Source organism: Chrysemys picta, chromosome 23 (assembly GCF_011386835.1).
Source record: "Chrysemys picta bellii isolate R12L10 chromosome 23, ASM1138683v2, whole genome shotgun sequence".
NCBI lineage: Eukaryota > Metazoa > Chordata > Testudines > Emydidae > Chrysemys > Chrysemys picta.
The window spans coordinates 10,048,576-10,061,921 of record NC_088813.1 but is presented as its reverse complement, the minus strand read 5'-3'; the positions used below and the strand labels follow the sequence as shown (position 1 = coordinate 10,061,921).

The window sequence follows — 13,346 nt, the reverse complement described above, 5'->3', positions numbered from 1 at the left end:
TCTCATCCGGCCTCAGAATGTTTATGGCCAGAAGGGACCACCTGATCATCCATTCTGATCACCTGTATCTCACAGGCTTCTACCCACCACCCCCACACCAAGCCAACCCCCAGAATTAGACCACAGTATTACAGCCCTCAGGAGACTGACTACTGCAAGCCACAGGCAGAGAACAGGAAGGACTGAGGTGCACCAACCTCTGAGGCCCTGCAAGGGCAGCAAATTGATTTAGTGAGATGTACCCAGATGATCCTAGCAAGGGGCCTGCCCACAATGGGAGACATGCAGCTCCCCCAGCCCCCCAAGGCCTAACCTGGGATTGCCGCAGCTTCACCCTTGGTTATTTTTAACCGTTAGTTTCCATATGGCAGGATGGTGGCCAGCTCCATCAGGCCCAGAAGCAGGAGTATTGGCCCTCCCAAGAGCTGGAGCTGGGGGCGTCTTTTTGGTGCCTTCTTGGACGGCTGGCCTGGTTCAGCAGCTGTCAATCAAGCCGAGGGGGGAGAAAGCACCTGGGCCTAGCTGGGGACCGACTCCCTTTGCGGCCAGGTGAAGCGCAGGCTGTGTGACAGGAGCTGCCCACCAGGTGGTACTGTTGGGCTTTCAGAAGAGGAAAAAACCCTCTTCCAGCGGGATCGAAGGGATCCAGAGGGGCTCCCTCTGCCCTCAGAGAGCCGGGTTGGCAGGGAGCAGCCAGCTCTGCCGTCTCACCCCCCCAGCCACAACCGCGGCCGCTCCAGGGCTGCTGACCTGGCTAACTTCCCACGGACCAGTCCTTCCTGCGATTCAGAGGAGCAAGGGCCTTCGTGCTCAGAACCCTTCTCCCTCCAACACGCCCGCCGTGCGCCACTGCCTGCCAAAGGGCTTCTCCCAGAGCCCAACAGACTTACATACGGGCTATCGCTTTAGATCACGGAGAAGCTCAAATTTCCCGCTTCCCTCCCGCCCCAACCCCATCACCTCAGGGCTAGCCCAGAGCTCATGATTCCCCCATCCCTTCATCGATCACCTCAGGGCCGGTCCAGGGATCCCCCCACTGCCAGAGCAGGGCTTGAGGCGGAGGATGGAGACAAAGGATTCCGCACGAGCCCTAGAGCGAAGGCGAAGGGAAAGCTCACGGCCCCTGCTTGGGCTAGGCCGGTGCTGGTAAGTCACAGTCAGAGCCCCCGCGTGACGCAGCACGACCCAGGATGTGGGGAAACTGCAGGCAGCCGCTGGCGCTGACAGTACGATTCCCCCCCAACCCCCAAGGGAAATGCGGCAGAGAAAGATGAAAAGTGACTCTTTACCACTGTCACACACCACTGCCGAGAGCAATTAGATAGCGTTGCCTCCCTTTTGTCACGACTGAGCTCAGACTTGACCCAACCGAAATCAGGCCACCATTGTTCTAGGTGCCGCACAGAGACAGCCTCTGCCCCAAAGAGCTGACAATCCAAATAGACAAGGCAGGAGGGGAAACTGAGGCCCAGAGTGAGGCAGTGACTTGCCCAAGGTCACACAGCAGGTCAGGGACAGAGCCAGGAACAGAACCCAGACCTCCGTACACCACTAGACAACACTGCGCCTCTGTTTTCTGCCCTCCACTCTAGCATTCATTCCTGTCCTCAGCAGATCACAGGAGGGGTCACACATCTCCAGTGGTGTAGAGCTACAAACAGCTCAGTTATTAGCCCAAGACAGTTCCAATATCCACCTAACTCATCCCCTCCCCGCCTCCACCCGTGGAACTGCTTGTGGGAACAGAAAGGGCTGGCTGCAAGGCCCCTTTTCCCAGTCTTCGTGCTGGGGCTGCCAGTCCTGTTCTGCAGGAAACAGCTTGATTTACGGCGGATGTTATTTATGATCTCTACGCGGGGGAACGGCTGGGTTATTTCCCAAGCCTCGGGGATGGCTATCAGAACACAGGATGCGGCAGGCAGGGTTTTTCTGGACAGTTGCGCAACGCGCCTCGGGCCGAAGCCGATGGCAGAGAGCATTCAACTGCGCAAGAAGTCTGTACCGCCCAGGGGATGCACACTGCCTGCAGTGTCAGTGTGGGTGGCACATATAACTCAGAGACCCTTTATTTGCTGGACACTGCAAACCTGGCTATGCAGGGAGGAATGGGCCATTTGCACCCAGTTCACAAAGCTCGGAGAAGCTGGACATCAGCGGGAGGGGGTGGAACAGGACCCTGGTACATGCAAAGCTCTGGCTGATGGGCTGAGTCAGGTGACCAAGACAGGGTCATGTGACAGCTTGGAGGCAGTCCTTCCTGGAAGAGGGAGCCTAGCACCTGCTCAAATAGGCAGAGGTGAGATCAGGTGAAGGACCTGGGACCAGCCAGGTGGAAAGTCTGGTAGGGAAGATAACCAGCAGGGAGTAGTGCTAGAAACATCAATGGGACGAGGCGTTAAAAAAGGGCAGACAGCAGGCTCTGGGGTGGTTTGAGTTGACACTGAATTGCTTTGTCAATAAACAAAACCCTGGAGAAAAGGCTTGATATTCTGCACTGGTGGGAGCTGTATTGGACGTACCCTCCAGTAAGTTGGTGGACCTATGGATCGGAGCCAAAAAGCCAAGCAGCAGCAAAAGATAATTGGGAAAAACCTAATCGGAGGGTGAATTAGACATGCTCCATGAGCTTAATAAATACTATTAGTAACAGTAATGTTAACATTCATTATGCGGTGGTCCCCGCAGAGAGCTAGGCGCTTACTGTAATAATACGAACATAGGGCCGTCATATGACTGGCCTGTCATCCAGAAGGCATGTCACACTTGTGCTTATTCTGCATGTCAAGCCATATTTCCTCATTTCAGTGTCCAGATGGATACAAAGGTGTTTTTCTTGTGCTTTTCCACTGCCTCAGCACTGATTTCAGGGCTGTTATTCTCGGCTCCCTGGAGCTGCCATAAAATCAAATCCCATCTGTTTCCCCGCAATGAAGGACTTGACAAAAAAAAAAACACGCTCCCCTTGTAAACACCACTTGAATACTCAACCATCCGCGGCTTTGCGAAGGGAAACTCATGCTTCAAGCGTGTTGTATCAAAGCAAACAACTGACCCTCCCCCCACATAAGAAACTCCACCTCCACCAAGTCCACCCCTTAGACATCTGCAGAGCATAAACTCTCCTTGAACGCCTGGCATAGAAATCAGCTTGGGAGGAAGCCAGTTTGGACAAACTTTTGGACCAGGACTTTAGTCTCAGGATAACCATGTGCTGCCAATACACCAAACAGATTGTCTATTACAGGGTGCTCCGGGGCCACATGTCACTCTCAGCTGGACGACTAAGAGAAAGCCGCGCTGGGAAGAGATGGAGGAATCTTTCATCTTACAGGCCTTGCATCTGCAGCCAGAAAGGCTATTTTTTCCATCTTCCAATGCCACATTCATTAACAGCACATGTATGTGTATAGGCCGGCTATATATCTGTGCAGCACCTTGGGAAACGGGGCCCAGACGTGGTAGAGGCAGCTAGGCCCTACCGCAATATCAGTATAAAATAATAACAGCAACAAGCTACTGCCCCACTGATCACATGCATTACCAAGAGGTCCAGGGATGCCCAATCTGCCTTCCAATAGGTGTGAGAAACATAGGGTTTGCTATACCCAATCGGACCGTCGGTCCGTCTAATCCAGCAGTACCCTGGACCTGATGCCTCAGACCAATAGTGGTCCAACCGTGGTTGTGGGTCGAGTGTAGCTCAGCGTTCACTATCCTGGTCCTACAGCTGATCCCAGTTCTAATACACAGATGCCGCCTACAGAGTGCGAGCTCCAGAATGCAACTAGAACAGTCCTTTCCTAGGTCTGTTACCATGTCTCCCTCCAGTGGCTGAGCCCTGCTACAACAGCCTGCTATTTGCAACTCTACATGGCACAAATCTGGTGGCATGTCGAATACTACACTGCACCCCCCCCCAGTGCAGGTATAAATAGCAGTGTAGATGGTGAGGTACTGCTTAGGTGAGTAAAGACACGCCTGTGGGTACGTACCCGACACAGCTCTCTACAAGCCCAAGCAGTGCCTGCCCTGTCTACACATCTATTTTTAGCAGTGTCGTGTCCCGCTGCCTCCCTGTTGCAGGAGCCTTTCCCCACTGCCGCGAAAGACTCTGGCAACAGGGAAAGGCTCGGGGAGGGGAAGACAGCAGGGAACGGCTCCATCAGCTGCCGGAGTCTTTCCCGGAGTCTTGATAGTCTTTCCCTGCTGCGTGTAGCTACACACTGCAGCAGGGACACAGCTTGCTTTTCGGTCTGCTGTGTAGCTACATGCGCACTACCCCCAGTGCCAGGGCTGTACAATGTAGACGTAACCTCACACATTTGCTCCTGTAGCTCAAGTGGTAAGGGTGGTGGGATAGTGGTACAAAAAATGAAGTGGCTAAAGTAACCTTTTTGGTGTTGCAGGCCGGGCAGTGGCAAGGTAGGCACGAAGGGTGTGCAGCGATGCCCTTACTAGCCTAAGCCCAATTTAAAGTAAGGTACATAACGTTGTAAAAATAAATTTTAAAAAATATTGTACGCGATTAATGGTTGGCAAATGTATTCAGTCAAGCCACATGGGAAGTAGCCCAGGATGGCTCGTTGCAGATTTTTGCAGGCCACGATTTCCATGACTGATCTGTTGCTGAGACAACGGGCACCTTGGTTGAGTGGTCCTGCAGCCAGGATTTGCTTCTCACAGGAGAGAAGGAGGGAGCAAACGCTTTATTCCTTGCGTGAAAAGTGGGTACCTGCCCCATTCCCCAAAGGAGAAGTGGGTCAACTCCATTTACCTGCGTTTACCCTCAAATACGGTACTGGGTAATGGCTTGCACCGAAGGTCCCTTCTTTGATCCCCATGGATGACTACTGGTGTCTGGGAGCAGGTAGTCACATTTGGCTCCCTCTGTTGGCATGGAATTGAGAATCTCTTGCTGGGATCTATATTTACCACAGGCTGCAGCTCTGCTTAAAAGTCCCAGTGACTGCAAGCTGCTCAATGTCATGCAACTGAGCAGGGCTACTGGTGAGTTACCCACAGGGCTCACATCTGGACACAGTTGGGGCAATCCTGCTTCTGAGGAAGGCAAAAGGCCCCCCATCTTGCCCCAGGCCATATGCGGCACAGAAAGGTCCCTCCCCCTGTGCACAGGCAATTGGCTCAAGGCATCAGGTTCTGCCCTAGCTCAGAACTCGGACAAGCAGAAGGACTAATTGTCATTTTGTCTCTGGTATCGTCGCGTCGCCTTCTGCTACTGATGCCGAATCCCACTGGTATTTCCCAGTTGTTACTAGAGCCTGACTTGGAGATGGGTTCAAAAACCCTTTGCATGCTGGGAAGGCAGGGATCTGGTACTGAACTTCATAGCTTGGAGCACATTGTCCCCAGTAGAGGGGGCTCCCTCTTCACCTGTCTCTTGAGCATTGTGATGTCATTTACCTCCCCGCCCCCTAGTCAGTGGCTCCCTGGAGATCCAAACAGATCTTGGGGTATAATCTGGAGAAGCCAAGTCCCGAGAGGCCTCTGCACTGGTTTCTACCTCCTCCGGGCACCCTGGCAGCGCAGCTCCGGCCACAAAGCCCCCTGTTGCTACTGGAGCCAGCCCAAGCTGGGGGCTCACCATTGCCTTGAACAGTCATCCTTTGGGTGCTGCCACTCTTCCCCCTCTTATCGAAGACGCAATAGTCTGAGGAATAACTAGGGACCCTCATGCTGCTTCGTGCAGATTAGAAGCAGCCTTTAAGGAAGCAGGAGAATTGAAATAATCCTGGATCTGCAGCCTCCCCCGCCCTCCCTTGGGGTAGTCAAGTGGACCATGGGGTCTCCCAGGGGAAGAGGCTCTGGTTCAGAGGGATAATATCAATAGGTGCCCCGCTGCTCCAAGAGAGGGCCTCCTGGCTGGGAAGGGGAGGGGAGTGAGAATCGGAGATCTCCAAAGACATGGCTGCTCCCAGCAAATACTGATCCAGGCTGCCTGGAAATGGAGGTTGGGCTGTGCTCATCCCTTGACTTCAGGGCAGTCACTGGGAGGTGAGGGAATCCAGAGAGAGCAGCGACATAAAGGAAGGGAGATACGCACATCGTGTGCATTTAATCTGCGGGCTTGCTGCTGCAGGGGATGAATGAGGCAAATAGTTTAGTAAGGTCCAAAAGCAGGATAAGGCGCTATGGGTAAAATCTTGATACCACAGAAGTCAATGGGAGTTTTGCCATGGACTTAACTGGGGCTAGGACTTCACCCTATCTGCACAGCATCTTGTGTGAAATGCTCAGGGAGATTAGAGAGGCTACAAAAAAACCCCAGAAAACCCAGTAATAATGGGGGATTTCAACTATCCCCATATTGACTGGGAACGTGTCACCTCAGGCCGGGATGCAGAGATAAGAGTTCAGACACCATTCAGGACTGCTTCCTGGAGGAGCTCGTCTTGGAACCCACAAGCGGGGAGGCAATTCTTGATTTAGTCTGAAGTGGCGCACAGAATCTGGTCCAAGAGGTGAATATAATGAACCGCTTGGTAATAGCAAGCGTAATGTAATTAAAATTAACATCCTTGTAGGAGGAAAATGCCAAAGAAACCCTCCATGGTAGCATGCAACTTCAAAAAATGGGAACTAGACAAAAAATAAGGAGGCTGGTTAAACAGAAATGAAAAAGGAACAGTCACAAAAGTGTAATGCCTGCAAACTGCATGGAAACTTTTTAAAAACACCATAACAGAAGGTCAAACTATATGTATGCCCCAAATAATAATAATAAACCCCTCCACAACAGTAAGAGGACCCAAAAAATGCCACCATGGCTAAACAGAATAAAAGAGACAGTGAGGAAACAAAGGTATATTTTAAAAACTAAAATTCAATCCTACTGAGGAAAATAGAAAGGAACATGAAGCTAGCAAGTCAAAGTATAATTAGGAAGGCCAAAAAAGAATTTGAAACGCAGCTAGCAAAAGACAAGCGCCAACTGCAATTTTTTTTTAAAGTATATCAGAAGCAAGAAGCCTGCCAAACAGCCAGCGTGGCCACTGGACGATTGAGGTGCTAAAGGAGCAGTCAAGGAAGACAAGGCCATTGCAGAGAAGCTAAATGAATTTTTTGCATCAGTCTTCACTGCAGAGGATGTGAGGAAGATTCTTTTTAGGTGATAAATCTGAGGAACTGTCTCAGATTGAGGAGTCAATAGAGGAGGGTTTGGAACAAATTGATAATTTGAACAGTAATAAATCATGAGGACCAGATGGGATTCACCCAAGAGTTCTGAAGAAACTCATATGAAATTGCAGAACTACTAACTGTGTATGTAACCTATTACTTACAATAAGCTTCTGTACCAGATGACTGGAGGGTAGCTAATGAAACACGGAGTTAAAAAAAAAGGTCTCCAAAGGCAATCCGGGCAATTACTGGCTGGTAAAACAAACTTGAGTACCAGGCAAATTGGCTGAAATGATAGAAAAAAACAGAATGATCAGACACTGAGGCTTGGTCTACACTACCCCCCTAATTTGAACTAAGGTACGCAACTTCAGCTACGTGAATAACGTAGCTGAAGTCGAAGTACCTTAGTTCGAACTTACCTTGGTCCACACTCGGCAGGCAGGCTCCCCCGTCGACTCCGCGGTACTCCTCTCGCCGAGCTGGAGTACTGCAGTCGACGGCGAGCACTTCCGGGTTCGACTTATCGCGTCCAGACTAGACGCGATAAGTCGAACCCAGAAGTTCGATTGCCAGCCGCCGAACTAGCGGGTAAGTGTAGCCAAGGCCTTAGACAAACGTGATATGTAAATAACGGCGTCCCCCACAGATCTGTATTGTGACCAGTGCTGTTCAACATATTCATAAATGATCTGGAAAAAGGGGTAAACGGATGAAGTTTGCAGATGATACAAAATTACTCAAGATTGCTAAATCCAAAAGCTGACTGCGAAGAGTTACAAAGGGATCTCACAAAACTGGGTGACTGGGCAACAAAATGGCAGATGAAATTCAGTGTTGCTAAATGTGAAGTAATGCATGTTGGAAAACAATCTCAACTACACATACAAAACGATGGGATCTAAATTAGCTGTTACCACTCAAGAGAGACCTTGGAGTCATTGTGGAAAGTTCTCTGAAAATATCTGCTCGGATGTACAGCAGCCGTCAAAAAGGCTAACAATGTCAGGAACCATTAGGAAAGGGATAGACAACAAGACAGAAAATATCATAATGCCACTACATAACTCCATGGTACACCCACCCCTTGAATACTGTGTGCAGTTCTGGTCACCCCATCTTACAAAAAATATTGGAATTGGAAAAAGTACAGAGAATGGCAACCAAAATGATTAGGGGTATAGAACAGCTTCCATATGATGAGAGATTAAAATGACTGGGACTGTTCAGCTCAGAAAAGAGATGACTAAGGAGTAGGGTGACCAGATGTCCCGATTTTATAGGGACAGTCCCGATTTTTGGGTCTTTTTTTTTTTTAAATATAGGCTCCTATTACCCCCTACCCCCGTCCCGATTTTTCACAGTTGCTGTCTGGTCACCCACTAAGGAGGATTCTGATAGAGATCTATTAAATCAAGAATGGTGTGGAGAAAACAAGGAAATGTTATTTACTTCTTCACATAACAAAAGAACCAGTGTCACCTAATGAAGTTAATAGGCAGCAGGTATAAAACAAACATGAGGAAGTATTTCTTCACACAACGCACAATCCTCCTGTGGAACTGGTTGCCAGAGGATGCTGTGAAGGCCAAAAGGATAACTGGGTTCAAAAAAGAATTGGAGAAGTTCATTGATGGACCTATTCTCCATGGCTATTACCCAAGATGGTCAGCAGATCTTCTGCTCTGGGTGTCCCTAAACCTCTGACTGCCAGCAACTGGGATTGGACGAAAGGGGATGAATCATTTGATATTTGCCCTGTTCTCTTAATTCCTTCTGATGCATTTGGCAGTCGCCGCTGTTGGTAGACAGGGTAGTGGGCTATGTAGACCATTGATCTGACCCAGTATGGCTGTTCTTATGTGACACCAAGATATAAAAAAATAAAATAAAAAAATCAGGGCTCCCTGTCCGTACTGCTTCAGGGTGTGAACTGGTCTCTGGAGGGGGGCCAGGGAGGAATATCCCACGCTGAAGTGTTGCAAAGTCAGATGCTTTGGGTCAGGTTCTGGGAGAGCTGGGGACATGACAGCTCCCTCCGGGACCACACCCCATGACTACTGCATTGGTTCTTTCACAACTGCCAGTCCCAGCCAGATAGAAGCGAGCTGCTGAGTCAGTCCGCCCCAAGGACCGTGGGATTAGAAACCATCGAGTTTCTTACAAATCCCTCTGCAGCGTAAGCAGGGAGGATGCAGACATTACAGATTAGATCCAAGAAGGTGATGTGTTGCTGGAGTACCCATCAGGCCTGTGCTCCCAAAATGCAGGAAGAGGGACCTTTATGACTCCAGGAATTCTTCTAGCTATTAACAAAAACCACACAACCAGCACTGAGTCTCTGCCCTTCTGGCCCACGGCTCTCAAAGCCCATGAGCCTCAACACCTCAGACAAGCAGGTCGGGATCAGTGTCCCCATTTTACAGATGGGGAAACGGTGGCCGAGCAACTTGCCCCCAGGCTCGGAGTGAGTCAAAGGGAATAAGAACAGAGGGGATGCCACATGGGATCAGCCTTAGGGTCCATTTACCCCAGGGTCCCATCTCAGATAGTGGCCAGTGGCCCACGCTGCAGAGGCAGGCATATGAGTCTCCTTAATGGAATTCCCTGTCTGTGGGGGAAGTTACAGCCCAGCGAAGGTCAGCCAAGCATAAGCTGGGTGCAGACCCGTTTCTTCTGTGTCGAGAGCTCTCCTTATTTTGCCCTCAATAAGTGACCCACAAAGGCCTCTCTTGCTTTTCCTCTCATTCTCTCTCCTCTTCCACTTCCCCATCATTGTCTGCCGTCTTATACGGGTGTCCTCAGAGCCCTAGGGTGAGTACAATGTGCCAAACGCCAGTGTCCCTGCTCCGTCACTCTTCCTCTCCTCTTCCCTGTCTCCCCCTTTCTGGTTCCTCACACCCGTCTAACCATTTCAATGCTGACAGCTCTCCTGGCCTGACAAGCGGCGCCACCAGCCAGAGCTGCAGGTCCCTGAGGGCAGCACCAGCCTCTCCCAAGGGAAGAGGGTGTAGGTGGGATAGGCCACGTGTCAGCCTGTGCCCAACTCGGTGACAGGTTGCCACGTATCAGGAGCCTATTTCTGCCGGTCTATCTGATCCCCACCGCCCCTCCTTCTACTTGTGTTACTGTGCTAAGCTTGGCTTGTGCTAGTTCCTCTTCCCACCTAAGCTCCTTAAGTCACTGATCCGGTTAAACCTTAGAAATCAGTTTGTTTTGTCTGAAAGTTAATGGACCTAATTCCCTGGCCTTTCTGCTCCTGGCATCCGGCCTGGTTTAACCGCTTCAGCACTCAGCGGACCAGCCGCGCGACCCCTCCACGGCCCTGCAGGTGGAAGCAGAGCATTGAGCTCATGGGGTAGTTAGGTATATGGATGGTGACCCGGTTTGGGTCACATTAATGGGGCAGGCATGGAAAGTCCCCAGGCCTGTGTAACTCTCACCCACTCAGTGCACCGCCCTGGCCTCTCTGTTGGTGGCTGGGCCACATATAGCAGGGTGGGCCTTTTAAGCTCAGGCAGAGACTCATGCGTTTAGATCCACAGGTGCCAGGTTCTGGCCCTGGTGCCAGCACCCTCCGCAGGGCCATGGGGTGACAAATAGCGGCTCCTACGCATGGAGTGGGTATGGTTTACACCAGCAGGGGAAATCAGTGCCAGCACCAAGACTTCAGCTGCCATGGCTCAAGTAGGAAACATCCAGAGAACCAAGGAGCATGTCCCCCAGGTCAGCCCACCTGCTCTACCCACACATCCAGCCCCTTGGTTGAGAAAGCCTCACACCTTGATTATATTAGTGTGACACACAGGCATGCATCCCACCCAGGACTGGGTGGGTGTGGTCAGGGAATGGCTCCACCCCCCAGGCACCGGCTGGTATCCCAGAATGCATTGTTCATGCCTCAGCCGTCTATTGGCACAGTGTGCCCACCCCCCACCCCCACTTCAGCCTGGCTGTGGCTTTCAACCCTGACACAGCGTTTTGGGGAGGGGAGAAACTGGCAGAACCGGGGTTTTGGCCTCCCCCACCACGCATTGTGTTTTGAAAAAAGTTTCCCCATAATTTGAACCAGTTATTTAAGGGAAATGCACTAATCCAGCCCCACGTTCCTCCTGCTAAGTGGAGGTTCGAGAACTCCGATTCTTGTGGCCCTGCTTCCAAGAAGCCTGGGAAGGGGATGTTGATCTGTAAAAAAAAAAACAAAAAAAAAAACAAAAAAAAAAAACCAGACTGCAGCAGTTCCAGAGAACGTAGAAGTTGTAGGTTCTGGTTCGAATCTAGAGACTTTTCTGAGGGTTCAAATCGCACCCTTGTCCCCTGCCCTGGCTAGTTGGCTTAACGCTCCTGAGTGCATCCCTTAGAATAGCAGCTGCACAAGGCAGGCAGGAATGGGAGGCTCATCTCGTTCAATCTGGCTGCCCGAATCTGATCGCACTCCATCACTCATGCTGCGGCCAGGCAGCCCCTTCCAGCAGCTCGGAGTGGTTTACATTACGGGCATTATTAATGCCTTTTGGCAGGAACTGCTGCCTTGTCCAGAGGAAGCATTTCTGTCAGGAGCCCTGGACAGCCTCAGAGATGAGTCTTGCGCACTACACGGAGGGAGTCCCCTGCCCCCCTCCCCTTTCGCTCCCAGGAACGTGAGGCGTGAAAGCGCTCGGGTGATGGAGAGACTGAATTGTGCAGAACTGCTCAGGCTCATGGCTAGACAGGGACCTGTGAGGGAAAGGCGCAAGAAATCCAGCAACGGCAAATGCTTTTAACTCAGCATTGAGCTTTGCAGGCCAGCCTCACAGTTTTTATTTCTCTAGTCTAGTGGATAATGCGTAGGAGCCGCAGTCATGGAGCAGGACCCCGCGGTGCTAGGTGCTGTATAAACACAGATCAAAGAGATGGCCTGCCCTGATGAGACAGTTACAATCCAAGTATAAGAGGTGAGAACAGGTAGATACAACAAATAGCTGGGGAAAGAACAAGGTAACAAAGACAATCCGATCAGCACGGTAAGCAGCTGTCCCAGCCCACAAGTTGCCTAGCCATTGCCAAGTTGGTTGTAGGCATCACAGAGCGTTAGTGCAATAAACATCGATTTCAAGGCCTTGCCCAGGCTACAGTTTCGGTTCCGACATGGCACGCGTGGTTAGCACAGAATTCCTAACCAGGGCGGTGGCACTAACACGGATCCATTCCCGTCTCCTATGGCTCCGGGCAGGAGGACATGCCAAAGGTCACTTCACCGCATGGGAAAACAGCCATGATTGTCTTTCCATGGCACCCACCACTCAGGCAGTATGGACCAGATTTTCCCAGAATGCACCAATATTAACACAGGTGTGCAGCTTGATGGGGGTGGACAGGGACACAGCTGTACTGGGAAAACAAACCAACCCTCAAATCCTGTTTAAGGAAGGTTGCTTGGGAGAAGAAAAGAGAGGCTTGGGACAGGAGCGAGTGAGCAGGATGACAGGTTAATCTCTGGCCTGGAGGTAGGATCTTCACAGCTAATATTTCGGGCATGGTCTCTTAACCCTGAAGCATTTACCAGGAGATGGCTTATCCTGAGCCATTCTTTATTCTTCCTGCTTGGGCCATGTCTACACTACAAAATTAAGTTGACCTAATTTACGATCAGCATTACATCACTTCTGCACGTCTACACTTGGCTCCTTGTGTCGGCAGTGCATGTCCTCACCTGGAGCACCTACACAGCTTGAACTGTCAGTGTGGGATGGCTTCTGAAAGCCAGCACCAGTCGATGTAAGCAACAGTGTCTACACTGACACTGCATCGACCTAAATACATCAATCTTCACTCTGTGCCACCGTAGAAGTGAGTTGTTAAGTTGGTGTAGAGGGCGAGTTATGTTGGCGGGAGTGAAATTTTAGTCTAGACACTTAGAGAATTAGGGCGACACAGGACAGCGTGTGGTGACTTAACTCTGTAGTGTAGACCAGGGCTTGTTTTCCCACGTGACAAACAATGTCCATACAATAAAACAAACAAACAAACAAAAAAACACCTTGTAGCCAGTCACATGCAGTATTCATAACTTATTACACAGTAGATCCATGGCTGTCACAGGGAATTAGGGAAGAGAGAGAGGGAGAAAAACAACAACCTCATCTCCTGTATTTATTAAGGGAGATCAGTTGAACTACACAAGGAAATTTGAGACCACTGGGGATTTTGGGTTGCCGTTTCTCATG

General features: G+C 50.6%; 1 protein-coding gene across 6 annotated transcripts in view; it reads right to left on the bottom strand.

Moving 5' to 3' along the window:
- KDF1 (keratinocyte differentiation factor 1) overlaps positions 1 to 13,346 on the bottom strand; it is a 116,881-nt gene that overhangs the window by 47,774 nt on the left and 55,761 nt on the right. The window lies entirely within an intron of this gene.